The following is a 15,524-nucleotide window of genomic DNA, read 5'->3' as shown; positions in this document are numbered from 1 at the left end:
AGAACTGAAAGACGTGCGGCATCTACTGACTCACCCCTACTTCCCCTTTCGCAAACTTTTTCTCTTCTATTTTTTTATAGAAATGTTAGTTTTTGTTGTTTTCTTCTGCTGCTGATTAGGTGTCTCTTTCTTCGTCCTTTCACCGTCTCCCTCATCTTTACGATAATTATTGTTTAAATATTGATAAGGATTTTAATGACAACTTTGGAAAATTTTTGTTGACGGCTTCCTTATGTGACGAAGTCTTCTAAAGATAAATGTGACGATTTTTTTTTTATTTGAATTTTCGAACGATATAACGACTCTATTTTTTGAAAAATTATAGGATAATAAATTTTATGGGAGCAAACGAGTCGAGCAGAGTTCGAGCCATCATCAACTTAAGCTTGAGCTTAATTTTCTAATTGAGTTCGAGCTCAACATCGAGCTTAATTCAAAGACTTGGAGCTAGCTCACATGCCGGCTCATTTATTATAAAGGAGATAAAGATTATACTTATTCAAACATTTATTATGATAATATAATAAAAAATAATAAATCAAATGAAAAATAAAAAAATTACTTGAAATTTTTTTTTTGACTTTTATTTTGAAAAAAAAAAAATCTAGTCCAATAAATTTATGTATGAAAAGCTACTTTATTTTTTATACATTGAGAAAGATTGAAACAACCTAAAGGGCTGAAAAGTATCTTGGTGCTCCGACAGTGACTTAGCAAGATCATGACGCCCCCTACAAGACCCTTCAGAGAACCTCAACATTAATCACCTTAGAGAGAGTCACCCCCACCACCTCCTCTTTTTGCTCCTTGGATGATCAGCAATTTGTGCCAAACGTTGAAGTTCCTTAGCAAAATGAGTCTTAGAGACTCTATCGTTCCTTGGGCCAAACCTGCTTGGGTGATGGAGGAAAGCTTCAGTGGAAAACTTGAACAGTAAATTGGAGAGATCGTCATCCCTAGATGAAGCAACTAGCTTGGCATGTTCACTAACTTCTCCACTTGTGACTTTTAAGGAGAGGGGGCTACCCATCTTCCATCCAATAAGTTCATTGGAATTATTCTTCTTTTGTCTCCTAGTTCTTGAAGTTAAAAGACTCCGAGGCACATAGCTTTCTAGATTTTCCTCTTCTTTCTCACTTTGCTTGATTACAGAATAAGAGTGCTCATTCTCAATTAGGGGTGGATGGAAGTTGGTTGGATCATGGAAGAGGAACCTGGGTCATTAATCACCTTTGGAGAGCTACCATTAGTGACAAGAGGGTCACGAAAAAGCTACTTTAGAAAATAGTAAAAAAGATGTTTCAAATAAAACATTACTATAGGCTTTATTTGAAATAGCTTTTTTATTATTTTCTAAAGCAACTTTTTATCTGGTAAAAAACTATCTTATGCTTCAGTTGGAATAGTTTTCTTACCATATTACTTTCATATCATAACCTAAATTTTTATTTTGCTACTATTTTTCATTGATTTCGAAGAATTTCTGTACTAAAAAGTTACTTTTTTACAATTTTATAAACACCTTTATAAAAAACTGTAGCAAACATAAACCCTTCATAAATATGCATGCATAAACACTTTGTTTATCATATTGTTAACTTTTGTTAAGTATAATGAAATAGTTATGAAATTGTTTTATTTATATATATTTTTAGAATCAAATCTAATCCATTTGTAATTCAAATTTTGAATATCCTTGCTTTTACTGTTACTTTTTCTTTGCTCATTCTTTTAGTTTTCTCAAATATTTATTTTGCCCACTTTATTCTATTGTCTCAATCAATTGTTTTGCTTGTTAGTATTTTATTGAAATGTTTAAAATAAAGATATATTTATAAGAATATTTTAGTGCATTGTTAGTTATTGATGAAACTAGTTTGGAAAGAAGATATTTTTCTAATCCGCTATATAGTGTAATAAGGTAGTAAATTATGTGACATGTGATAAAGCGGTAATGAAAATTTTGGAACAAGAATGAGCAACATTGCTATTTACAGGAAAAATTGCAAAGTTATCTAGAAGGGCATGAATGATGGGGCCATTCATGAAGTGATGAAGCTAACTTAAAAGGAGTGAGCAATAAAACTGCTTGAAATAGATCTAGAATCATACCTAGTTATGAAGTGATTACTGAAGTTATTCATAGAAGAGCGAGCAATGTGCCTAACTATAGAGCAAGCATCAAAGCTGCCTAAAGAGAAGCAACAAATATGATTGGTTGTGCAGTGAAAGCTTGCTAAAAAATCAAGCATTGTAGTTAGTTGTGGTTTGGGTAACAAAGTTGCTTAAGGAGGAACAAGTAATGTGATCAACTATGAAGTAGGTGACAAAGTTGTTCAAAGGGGAGTGAACAATATAGCTATTAATGGAACTTATGTAGTTAAATAAAAAATGATGTTATACTACAAGCGAGGTTGAGATGTGATGATGATCATTGAATATAAGTATTTGATTGATGAATTAATTTAACAATTTTAAAGATCTTGTTGTAATGTGTTATGGAGTTGATAGATTACAATTTTGCGATCAAATGGATGGGAATAATTTAGACTACTTTTAGGGATGCTAATTAGGTTCTTGAAAAATGGTGATAATATGACACAATATTTGTATCAAAATATTCAGATTCTAACACCTAAGAGAAAATTAATGCCTTTGATTACTGGTTAATCAACATCATGTATGAGATAAAATAATTTCAGCAAAGTGTAATGATCATATTTTGCGGTCTCCAAAATTGATGATTAGGATTAATTTTTTTGTTAATATAGTTGCCTCACAGAGTGTAATCCAATATTTACTGCTCAGAAATTCTAGGGATCTAGAGATTTTAGACCTGCAATAAAGTTTGAAATTAAACTATTATTGAAATGTTTGAATGGGTCTCTGACCATGTTGCACTCAATGAGAAGGGGTTAGGAGCTAGTTTGACAACCTCTATGATCATCAGAGTAGTAGTGTTGGCATTGACCACCTCCCAGGCACTTTGTGTGGGTGCGTGACATAGGCTTTGCTAAGGAAAAGTATCTTACTGCTTTTAAAAGTAGCTTTCGAGTAAAAAAAAATCTTGAAAGCATCGAAAAGTTGTATTCAAAACTTGTCCCAAACAAAGCCATACACTTGTGATAGGCTTAGGACTGTGCAACATCCATTATGTCAGTTCAACTAATTCAACTGTATTATTATGCTCTGAGTTGGATGAATTCAACTTCGGTGGAGCTATCACAAGATTGTCATTGTAACGATAAATTTAAAATTCATGATATCATTTAATTCCAGAATTATGACACGACGAAAAAAAAAAGATTCAATCAAACCCTACATAGTAGGATATAGGATTGTTGTGTTTAATTCCAAAATGAATTTGTGAAGATTTTTCTAATATAAATTCAAAATTTTCATGAAAACTAATATTTGATCAAATAAGAATTTCCTATACCCATCAAATGTAGAAGAAATCCTTATTGGCTATATGAAGTTGGACCCCCATTAGATAAACACAGCTAATAAGCGATTTGCCAAAAAAAATAATCCAAAGAAGCCAACAAAAAAAAAAATCATTGTGAAAAATACAATCATTATGCTCCATCTGTCACCATATCATTGGTTTTAGTACCTACAATGAATCTGCCAATAAATCATCTGGCAATTTGAAAACAGAGCACACCAATCTGAAACAATTAACGTGTTTGTTGTCGTGCGATAACAGAATTCGGAATTGTGGTCTCCATACGCTGAACGGTCAGCGCTGGCTCGCCGCGGCTCACCAAACCAAAGTTCTGCAAATTTACAGCCTTGACGGAATGGCAGAATCGTAGATATCAACAACTAGAAGGGCCTTTTGTCCCCTTGCTAAGCCCCACAGCATTAATTCTAATGAATGGGAGCCGTATGGAACTATTTTTACATCATTTTAATTTCCACATAAGTTTTCATAATTTTATTTATTTGTTAGAATTTTTTTAGCCTATATTAAGTCTTATTATATTTAATAGTGTAAAACAACAACAATATACATAATATTTAAATAGTGCGATAATTAAAAATATATATTATTTATTTTAATATAATATTCATTCTACGTTGAAGTTGTGAAAAAGTGAACAACTATTTAATTGTCACAAAAGGAGGATGTGTCTTGCTATATTTATGTGAAAATTAAGTAGAAGTTGATCAATCCAAAATAACTGGTGGACTGTGGATGCAAGTGCACTTTGATTTTCAAGTGATAATGGAGTATCCAAAAAAAAAAAAAAAAAAAAGCAAAATTCACTTAACTTATTTATGTGTATCCGAGCGAGATCCCCAATATGCATTAGAAAAAGCTTATCTTGATGTAGACTTTAAATAACGTAGGAGGTGATGTACTGCTATCATGTGAGGTGTTCCGTGTTTAGACATACATTGACACAAATTTATGAACAGTGAAAGTAATATTTGTGAGACAAAATGCGATGTAATAGTTTTCCAATTAGTCTTCTATATTGTGATGCATTAGGAAGAAGGTTCCGGTCGGAAGCATTTAACTTGTTAGTAGGATCAATGGGATTATTAGTCGGTTTATAAGCTAACAATCATGTGTCGTCTAGTAACAAAAATAATGACATTGGGATAGAACAATTTCATATTTTGATCGAGCAATTTCAAACTCAAGAACGTATTTTATTTCAACTAGATTAGTGAGTTGAAACTGAGTAAGTAAATTTTTTTAAAGGAATTAATGGTAGCTATAAACATAAACCATTAAAGCAACAAAGTCCAAACCTATTCCTTTTGTGAACAAAGAGTAATATGATTTCGATTGAATAAAAAAAAAAGTTAGTTATAAAATTTTGATTACCACTATCGAGAGCCTTATTTTAGACCATAAATTGATTTGTGAAGTTTACAAACAGATTTATGACCTTTTGTGAAAAATCTCCCCTCACCTTGATAACTAAGAGGCAATTCTATGTATAATTTTTCTAGTAAATCACCAATGAAAAAGCATTGTTGATATCTTGTTAATTTAGAACCCAATTTTGATTGACTACAAGGGCAAAAAGAAGTTTTGCAATAACCATTTTACCACTGGGGAAAAAGCATCAAGAAAATCTATTATTTATTGTTGCATGTAACCTTTAACAATTAGACAAGCTTTAGTTTTGTTTATGGATCCATTGGAATTGTGTTTGATCTTATAAGTCCATCTACACCAAATGACATGCTTCCTTTGGGGTAAGTCCATGATGAACCATTTTTAATGACGGCATTGAGTTCAATATTCATGGCATTGTGCCATTCAAGAAATTAATGGCTTGGTTTCTCTTGAGAAGAATTGTGCAGAGTGTATGATTTTAAGGATTAAGATAAATAATTCGTGGATCTTTCACTCATGCTAATTATCCTCATGCTGTGAATTTCTTGATCACAAAATGATCAGTAAAAAAGATGAAAATATGCTTCTTATTATTCATTAATGAACTCACAAAAATTAAGTTGAAATGAAAATCTGGTACGTATAAATATTGTGCTAGATTATGTGTTATTTAATTTATGTTTCGTTGATGATTAGCTCAAACTTGCATTTTGTTAGTGAGTGAAATCATTAAATTATAAAGTTATAGAGCTATAAAAAACTCCGTATGGGCGCTTATAAGAACTAATGCATCATCTCACAACTCAAATATTATTAGTGGAAATCATATTTTTAGAAATATTGTAACATTTTTAGTGGAAACGTTGGAGATCATATTTATTGGAGAATTCTCTATCGTAGCCCTTGAAAAAAAATTTACAAGGGAATTATGATTTTACTTGTAACCCGTAGAATATACATGAAGCTTGTAACATTTTTCCTTAGTGTGTCCATGAAACCTATAATAAGTACAATAAGCAATTTTCTTTTTTGATTTTCCTTTCATTCTTTTGATTTGATGGGTTGGTGACATTTGTTCTTGATGGAAAACATGACTCCATCAGTGTTAATTCCATTGAAAAAGTTGTTGGCCCAAATCACATTGTCATTCTTCTTGTAACAAGAGAGCAAAAACACAGGCTAATATTAGGAATAGGATCCATGAGGAGGATTTGACTGCAACTTGCACTAAAGATTCATCGAGTCCCATTTAGAGGCACATTACATGCATATTCAATTTGATAGAATTGTGTAAGTTGCTTAACTCCCCTACAAGTACAATTATCATAGGAACAAATAGGGCGGTAGTTGCTTAATTCATCCCATAAACATTTGAGCTTTGAGTAGTATAATGCAACTGACAGTTTCTCTTGTCTTAAGTTGATTAATTCATGGCGTAATTAGAATATTTTTGGGTTAATTATTTTGTTGAAATCTATCTTTCTCTAAGATCAATCCAAATTTCTCACACAATATTAGAATACAAAAGTGAAAAGACTAGTAGAAATCTCTTGAGATACACAGTTAAGACTCCAAGAAATCACTATATTATTGTTTTATATCCAAGAATTAGACAAGCTTTGTTCCATACCTTATGGTGGTTTGATTGAACCTTCAATAAAACCTAGTCTTTTCTTAGCGAACAGGGTAATCACCATGGCTCGATTCCATAAGGAATAATTGTCTCATGTAAAGATTTGTGAGAACAGAGCGACATTCTGATTGTTAGAGTGATGAATGTAATAGGGGTTGAGGGGAGCGTCGATACTTAGCCCGTTGCTGATGGTAGCCACAAGCGGAGTGTTCATGACTGCGAAGAGAAAAGAGTCCTAGAGAAAGGAGAAGTGGTGGAAGGGGAAGGTCTCAAATACCACATCAGGATGGAAGAAGGAAAAAGATGATACAAAATGTATTATTTTATTCTTCTTCCTATAAAACACCATTTTATCCAACATATATTAAAGTGACTTTCGATAAAAAGGTTAAAGCAATAATACAATGTTAAAACAAATAGTGAGAAATCTATGACAAAAATATCCTAAAGTTTTTATTTTATATAAATCATATTATAAATTTTAATAAATTAAGTTACATTGAGTAAACGATAAGTCCCAATTGGACCCTAATAAATATACTAAAGTATAGTAATTGTAAGTAATATATATATATATATATATACCCACAATAATTTTGATATTGTTTTTAAAATTAGTTTTTTTTTTTAAATTCTACTTTTTATACTGCACCATCATATTTCTATTTAATTACAATTTATGCTTTTTTTATTTATGTGATGATAAAATAATTTATGTGAATAAATTTGTCAAAGAGTAATAGCTACATAATTTTTTTCTCAAACTTCCTTAAATAAGAAAAATTCTAATATTTATAATAATTACAAAATTATTTATCTCATAATAATTTTATAATTCTTTTTATTAATAATTGCAAGCTCTCTAAACACTCTTAATTTTAAAAATACCTTTATATATCAGTGAAATAAAAAATAATAAAATATAATTATATTTTTTGCAATAACAAGTTTCTGTCATATAATCTATAAAAGCATTTATTAAAGTTTAATATTTTATGTTACGGCTCTCATCATTCTCAAATAAATAAATAAAAGAAAAAAAAAACGCTGTCACGCTGCTGCAGTGTTTTAATATAAAAGAAATATAAAGGCCCACTGACCGCGCACCACGAACGGTGACGAGCCGTTGCCGACGTGGACTTGGACCCAACGTGGCGACCCCCGTCCGCCCGATCGCATCGTGACGATGCGGGCCCCACAGTGGGCCGGCCCGGGAAGTGGTGACTGGCCGCCCGGACTACCCAGCACCGGCCAATCTAATGTGCGCCCTGTCGCCTCCCGATTTTTTTTCTTCTATGCGTCGCTCCTTCACATAATCAAATTTGCTTTTGCTGGCTTCTCTTTGGTTCTCGTCACAGCCGCAGCGGCAGCCCTAGCCTTATCAGCTTCGCAGCTTTCGGGATCTCAAACCAACTGCCGACGATTCCAAGTGCGACTGCGCGTATGCCTTTACTAATTATTTGATTAGCGTATTGGATATCTCTTCTCGTGTCTCTGCTAATTTTGTTCTTGTTTAATGCAAGAGAAAATTTTCTTTCCCGTGGATTTTGCATGTCCTGCATCTGTTCATGCGGCGCCGTTGTGTATATTTTGGTGTCTTTTGTTCTCTGCTACTGGAAACTGAGTTGGAGGCGTTTATTCTCCCTTCCGGCTTTGTTGGTCGTTTTCTGCAGAATTGTTTCTGAATTCCTACTTATTTGTTATCCTCTATAGTTCTTCGGTTTTTTTAGTATCTCATACCTGTACCGTAATTCCTGCCGCGTTGTCGTTCGGGGTGAGAATTGTGGAAATGACATCGCTGTCTGTAGATGATGCAGTTCTTTTGTTTAATTCCTTTTTGAGAAATTGAAGGTGTTTTTGGCTTCAATTTTTCTTTGACATTCTGGGCGTAGCTGTCATTCCGGTTTTCATCAATGCTTAATCGAAATTACAGAAGGAAATTACTCATTTTTTATCTTCCTGTAATTGTATTGCATTTATTTTTTCCCGTTCTTCCTCTTCTTTTTTACGCCTTTGCGGATGTCGGCTGGTGTAGTTGATGAAGTTCTTGGATGTTTATCAAAGTTTTTGAGATGGAATTCCGTCTACATAAAAATTTGTGCTTTGGCAATCCACATTTGTCAAAATTTTTGGTCCTGATATCCTGACTCAAAAATTTCCCCTTTAATAGTTTTTTAGCAGTGGTTTTAGAAGGAACATAATCCCTTCATGTTATTCGGTTGTTTTGATGAAGCTAGACTATAGTTTTTATACTTTAATTAGTTAGTTAATGCTGTTAAATAAATGAGGCTTAGCTGATGAAGTAGATTCCTGTCTGCTTTTAATGGACCTGCTGTATGTATTTACTAAATTGTACCCATTTCCTCTTAATCTGGTTTCTGCCTGCAGAACAAAAATTTCAATCACTGATGTTGTTCTTTGCTGTAATCAACAAGCATCACTGCATTAGAGCACCTTGAGGTTGGTTTGCTTTCTTATCCCCCTTTTATTTAGTCTTTTGTTAATGGTTCTAGCAAGCCTAGTGCTTTAAGTTTGTAGACTTTTACCACTGAATACAGAATCAGATTCCATTTGGAGTTTCTTTTACTAGATTTGAACTGGAACCTCTAGGATTCGTTATTTATTATCTTGTTGACTTGAGCTGACTGATCTAAATTTTGTGATTTAAACTTAATCTTGGTTCTATTTCATATACTTCTTTAGTTTAAGATTCTTTTGATTGTTGATTATAATCCACTGTCTATGCTTAAAGCTGCTGTATATCTTGAAGTTTCTTAAAGCCGTTGTATATCTTTAATTGATATAATCTTTTTTTTGTTGTCTTTAAATCTGATCCAGATTGGAAGTTGAGATCCAACCAAATCAGCTCTTCATATCCACTATAGCAATTGATTTGGAAAGTTATCTGGAATTGAACTCCACTTATTTGGTATCGATCACTCCCACTCAATTGTGTTCAAAGGGTCTCAAGTAATTTATCAATGCTACTTGCAAGCCTGTCATGGTGATATTAAGATTGCTAAATTTTCCAATATATGTTTGCGATGATATGCATGAAGTATGAAACTTTGTAAACTTTTGCAATGTGTTTACTTTTATGTTGATTTATTCTCATGTCTAATTCGAGTGTTTTTATATTCTGGTTTTAAGGAGTATGCTTGTATCGTTTTATCCTTTCTGTTTTAGTCTTATTCAATCCCTAATATTTTCTATTTCAGTGTTGATATATTCTTTCTAGTTTTACCACACATCTGTGTTAACATTCTCACTTCTGTACTGCTCAACTATAATATCATTAGCCTAGTTGCAATATTGTAATTTATTTGAGATGTCCATGATATAATCTTATTGTATATTACTTCTCAGGTGCTCCTCCATTTGAACCACTGAACAATAACTTGAGAAATTATGTTATGATCAATATCACTATTCTTTTTGTATGATAGATCTACAATATTGAATCAATTATATGAGTGTAGCACTTTATCTTCTAATATTATTATTTTACAATAATAATTATTATATCTACTAATATTACATATCACATGATAAATCTTTATTTTATTCATCCTAGATTATAATTATTTTCTCTGTTATAAATTTGACTTATTTTTGCATATATCTCATTGATTAGAACTATGACATCTAAAATGCATACAGTAAGCTACCACATGTTGAATATCTTTCATAAGAATCTCCTTATAAAATGCAAGGATATGAACTCAATGTTGATCCTTAATATAATCTTGTTATGATTGAGAATTTTTGGTCACTCCACAATTACATCTAAGATTAGTAACTGTTACATCATATGTATATTTTTACAAGTGATACCATTGACACACACCTTTTATTTAATTTTAGTAGTACTTAATCAAACGCCTTTTCAAGGCCAATAAGAACCTTATGAAGGGTAATGAAAAACTGAGTGGAGGAAAGTGATGAAAATTTATTATAGCTCAAAAACTCAACACAAAAGACCTAAGAAAACACAGTTTGAATGAGAATATATCACCTATGCATGTGGCCAACATTATTGTAATCATTAGCAGATGATCAAATACAAAAATATTTCCACTATTATTTAAAAGGAGCACATTTGAATCTTCTTTTAAAAACAATCCCCTTTAAATAAAGAAGAAGGTTAGTAAATGAACCTAACTACAATTTAAGTGACTTAGAGAGTTACTATCAAAAGAAACTTGATTTGTATCCTTGTTCATAATAGTAGAATATCTTTTGGCACCACCGTGCTTGCCTCTGGCACCACCGTGCTTGCCTCTGGCACCACCATGCTTGCTTCACTATATTTATGATTTTAAATATTTGTTTAATTCTTTTTAAAAAACTTAATTATAATTTTAAGTTGCATGTGCTATTCTTTCTGGTTTGAATATTTACTTTTTTTTGATCAAGTTAGAGACTTAAAAAATTACTGTAGAGGTAATATTCTTGTAATAGTGTGACATTACTTTATGCTTAATTCTTTCATTTCTTTTACTTCCTTCTGCTATTTTTTGTTATTGGTTTGGAAGAGCAATTTAGTCAAATTTTTTACAATGTAGTTTTTATCAGATTCATGAATTTCAAAATATTTGTGTGGCTTTCTTAATCTTGAGTTTCTAGTAAAAGGCCATTAGTTTTTTTGTCTAAATTTATTTCCATCATATATTTAAATTTTCATTGAAGATAGTAAATAATTATTTAAAATTAAAAGTCTTAATATGCTGATTTTATGTGCTTTTATCATGATTTTGCATCTCATATTACCTCTATTAGAAACTCTAGACAGTCCTTACTTCACAAAGGAATTGAGGTTTTGCTGATCATATAAGTTGTAATGCTTATAATATTCGCCCAAAATTATTTGGCAATCCTGCAGGCAAATTTATGCTCCTTTCTTTTTCATTTAGGGCCCTGTTTATATGCTTAGCAATTTCATTTTTTTATAGGATTGCTGGATATGCCTTTTCAGTATAGTTCCCACTAGTCATACAAAAGACTTTGAGCTTCTTACTATGATACTTACCTCCATTGTCTAGCTTTAGGCACTTTATTTTGCATTAGACTCACTTTTTACAATTCTTTTTCACCTTTTAGAAGCATCAAAGACATTAAGTTTATATTTTAAAAGTAAATCCACACTTTTTTAGTGGAGTCATCAATAATGTAGGTGTCGCTGATTGCCATGATGGTGCAGGACTAGGATTTCTACACCCCCTCAAGTTGGGAATATATATTAATCATTCCTAGTTTGGAAATAAAGTTATAAAGTTATGATTGATTGAGAGCTTTAATGAGGATATTAACCATCTAAAGTTATGTTGGAGTGTAATTCATTTGGATGATTTTTTTATCCATTTTCTCTTTTATAAATTATTTATTCAATTCACTATTCTTAGTTCGATCATGATGGATTGGGTTCTTAGCCATGCTAATAGTAGCGTGGTTGTCAAACATTATTAGAGTTTTTGTTGAGGAATGACTTAAATCTTTGTGAAGATGTTTAAGCTACATACCTTCACAAATACCATAGGTTATGGCTCTAAATTTTTCTTCAATAGTGCTTTAAGCTTTCACAAGCTACTTTTTACTTCCCAATGTAAGTAAATTCTCCCATATAAATGAATAATAATCAAATATGAATTTTCAATCTTTCATAGATCTAGCCCAATCAACATCTGTGAAGATTTCAATCCCTGTGTTAGTCGCCTTTTTGAAGAATAAGCTTTTTTGAGGTGCCTTTTTGAGATACCTTAGTATCCTGTAAATGGCATGAGGTGCTCTTTTATAGGGTTATTCATAAATTGATTAATAACACTAACAATAAAGCAAATATTAGGTATATTGTGATATAGGTAGATAAGTATTCTTCTAATCATTGGTACCTTTCTTTTCCAACAAGGGTTGAACTTGCTTTCTTCCAATTTTGTTTAATGTATCAATTGGTGTGTTTGCGGGTTTACATCCAAGCGTAGCAGCTTTCTTTAGTAAGTCCAAGGTGTGTTGTTGTTACGAGATAGTTATTCCTTTGCTTTATCTTGCTTATTTCGTGCCAAGAAAACATTTCAATACGTTAAGATCATTGATTTTATATTTTTTAGAAGGTACACACTTCAATTTGTTTATCTCTTATTCAAGGTCCCCTATCAAGATGATGCTATTAACTTGTATGATTATGATAGAAATTATCTTAAGCTTGTTTCTTGGTAAATAAAGTGTGCTTAGATTATCCATGAGAGTAGCCATATCTTTTAACCACCACAAGGAATTTATTGAACCAAGTTCTGATGATTGTTTTAAGCTAAATGAGGATTTCTTGAGTCTACCGACTTGGATCATATTTCTATTATTCTTAAATCCAAGAGGTATTAGCTTATGGACTTCATCTTCTAGATCCTTATTTAGGAAGATATTTTTTACATTTATTTGATAGATTGACCAATCTAAATTTACAGCAATAGAGAAAATTATTCAGATAGTTTTCATCTCAGCAATTCGGGCATATGTTTCTTGATAATCAATATCATGGGTTTGAGTGAAATCTTTTGCCATAAATCTTGCTTTGTATCCTTTGACACTTCTATCTGCTTCTTATTTTACATTGAAGATCTATTTGCTTTCAAAAGTCTTGGTTTTTATATGTTTGAGTGTAACCTTTTGCCACAAATCCTACTTTGTATTAGTTGACAACTCCATCTTCTTTGTATTTCACATTGAAGATCCATTTGCATACAACTAATTTTTTTTCATTGGAAGATGATGTAGAACTAATGTGTCTTAAAGTGGGTGGATCTCAACGAATTTTTGATCTCACTACATTTATTAGATGTATGGTCTCTTGCATATTAAAATATTAGGAGGATTTCAAGTATTGCTTAATAACTTTTTGTGATGTAGTACAGAAAGTTTTTGAACCAATCAAAAGAAGTCAGAGCAAATAAGAAATCTAGACCTATCAAATAGTGCATAAAGAAGACATCAAATTATAAATATTTATTAGGAGTTTTTTTCTTAGAATTTGAGTATTTTTATATGCTGTAATTTTTATTTTGTAATACTATGTATGTTTGTGTTTTTATTCTATGGACTTAGCGGGAAAATTGAAATTTTAAATTTCATTAAAATTTGAATTTTTAAATTATGAGGGGATAATTATGTAATATTATGAGAAGATGTTTACTTGCATTAATCCTGTAATTAAAACAACTTCTCAAAGATGATAGGGGCTGCCTCGTCTCCTAGTTTCCTTATTTGCATTAGGGTTTAATATGGATTACTTATTTTGCTAGAGTGATGAATGAAAACTATGGTTTATGTTTGAAGAAAATTTTGAACTTCATTCTTGCATGATCTAAGGCTGACTGGATTCCTATGCGAGCTAGTCTAATTAAAAAATTTGAAAACTGTTAAAACTGAGAATTTGAGAGGGAAAAAGCTTATAGTTGTTCATTACACTCTTCCCTATTTATAGATCTATACAAGATATTTTAATGCGGAAATAATAAATTGCAGATTTAATACATAAATAAGAAAATAAAATCTTTCCTAAATTCGTTCCCTCATTATGGCGTGATCCATGAGAGTATCCCACGGATTGATCTTTGTGTCCGTCGGATCCTTTGTACTAGGAACGGCTGGATTTCAACACTCCCCCTCAAGCTGGGAAATATGGATCCGTCATTCCCAGCTTGTCAATCATACGGAGGAAGACAGAATTGTCCAATCCTTTAGTAAGGAAATCTGCAAGTTGATCCTTTGATGATACATGGTCAACACTTACTAGACCACTGTCTAGTTTTTCTTTAATAAAATGTCGGTCCACTTCTATGTGCTTGGTCCTGTCATGCTGGACTGGATTGTGGCTATGCTGATCGTTGATTTGTTATCGCAATTTAGCTTCATGGGCTCATCCCACTTAACCTTCAGATCTTCTAGGATTATTTTGATCCACAGTAGCTCACATATTCCCAAGGCCATAGCTCGATATTCTGCTTCTGCACTAGATCTTGCCACCACATTCTGTTTCTTGCTTCTCCATGTAACTAGGTTACCTCCAAGAAATGTGCAATACCCAGAGGTAGATCTTCTATCAACCGGTGATCCTGCGTAGTCAGCATCCGTGTATACTTCTAGAGTTATTTCACGATCTCTCTTAAAGAGAATTCCTTTTCCTGGTCTTCCTTTAAGGTAGTGCAATATCCTGTCTACCGCTTGCATGTGAATCTGCTTTGGATTCTGCATAAACTGACTGACCATGCTTACAGCAAATGCTATGTCTGGTCTAGTGTGGGAGAGGTAGATCAATTTCCCTACAAGTCTCTGGTAGGCCCCTTTATCTACATCTGGATCTTCTTTAGCTTCTCCCAGTTTAAGATTAGGTTCTACTGGTGTTGGTGCTGGCTTACAGGCAAGTTTACCTGTTTCTCTTAGAAGATCTTTGATATATTTCTGTTGTGAAATGAAGATTCCTTTGCTGGAATGAGCTACTTCAATTCCGAGAAAATATTTTAGTCTCCCAAGTTCTTTGATGTCAAATTCCTTAGCAAGATTTTTCCTTAAACTGGCTTTCTCCTCTTCATTACTTCCAGTCAAAATAATATCATCAACATACACTAAATATTGTGACTCCCCTGAGTCTGAGTGTTTGAAGAATAGTGTATGATCCCCTTGACTCTGTTGATACCCATTCAAGAGCATGAATTTAGAGAATTTTCCGAACCAGGCCCTTGGTGATTGTTTGAGCCCATATAGAGCCTTTTCAGTCTGCATATTTTGATTTTGTTGCCTTCAGATTTTTCTTTAAACCCTGGTGGTATTTCCATAAATATCTCTTCTTCTAAGTCCCCATGTAGGAATGCATTTTTCACATCCAGTTGTTCCAGGTGCCAATTGTACTTGGCTGCTAGTGAGAGTAGTATTCAGACAGTATTCATCTTGGCCACAGATGCAAACGTTTCTTGGTAGTCAATGCCATACGTTTGAGTAAACCCTTTTGCATCTTGCCTTATATCTCTCTAGTGTGCCATCAGC

General features: G+C 32.5%; 1 protein-coding gene across 7 annotated transcripts in view; it reads left to right on the top strand.

Annotated features, from left to right (window-relative positions):
- The first annotated feature begins 7,763 nt into the window (after positions 1 to 7,763).
- LOC110099700 overlaps positions 7,764 to 15,524 on the top strand; it is a 40,527-nt gene continuing 32,766 nt past the window's right edge. For 4 of the 7 annotated variants that reach the window (XM_020826928.2, XM_020826935.2, XM_020826929.2 and 1 more), the window contains exons 1-2: positions 7,764 to 7,920; positions 8,880 to 8,951. The gene's annotated coding sequence lies outside the window, so the exon portion shown is untranslated. Of the gene's footprint in view, positions 7,933 to 8,879; positions 8,952 to 15,524 lie in introns of all 7 variants that reach the window. The other 3 variants (XM_020826931.2, XM_028693788.1, XM_020826933.2) reach the window with 1 other exon arrangement.

The sequence above is a fragment of the Dendrobium catenatum genome, unplaced genomic scaffold, assembly GCF_001605985.2.
Source record: "Dendrobium catenatum unplaced genomic scaffold, ASM160598v2 fragScaff_scaffold_365, whole genome shotgun sequence".
In the NCBI taxonomy this organism is placed as follows: Eukaryota; Viridiplantae; Streptophyta; class Magnoliopsida; order Asparagales; family Orchidaceae; genus Dendrobium; species Dendrobium catenatum.
The sequence above is the reverse complement of the archived record's forward strand: the minus strand, read 5'-3'. Positions and strand labels throughout refer to the sequence as shown.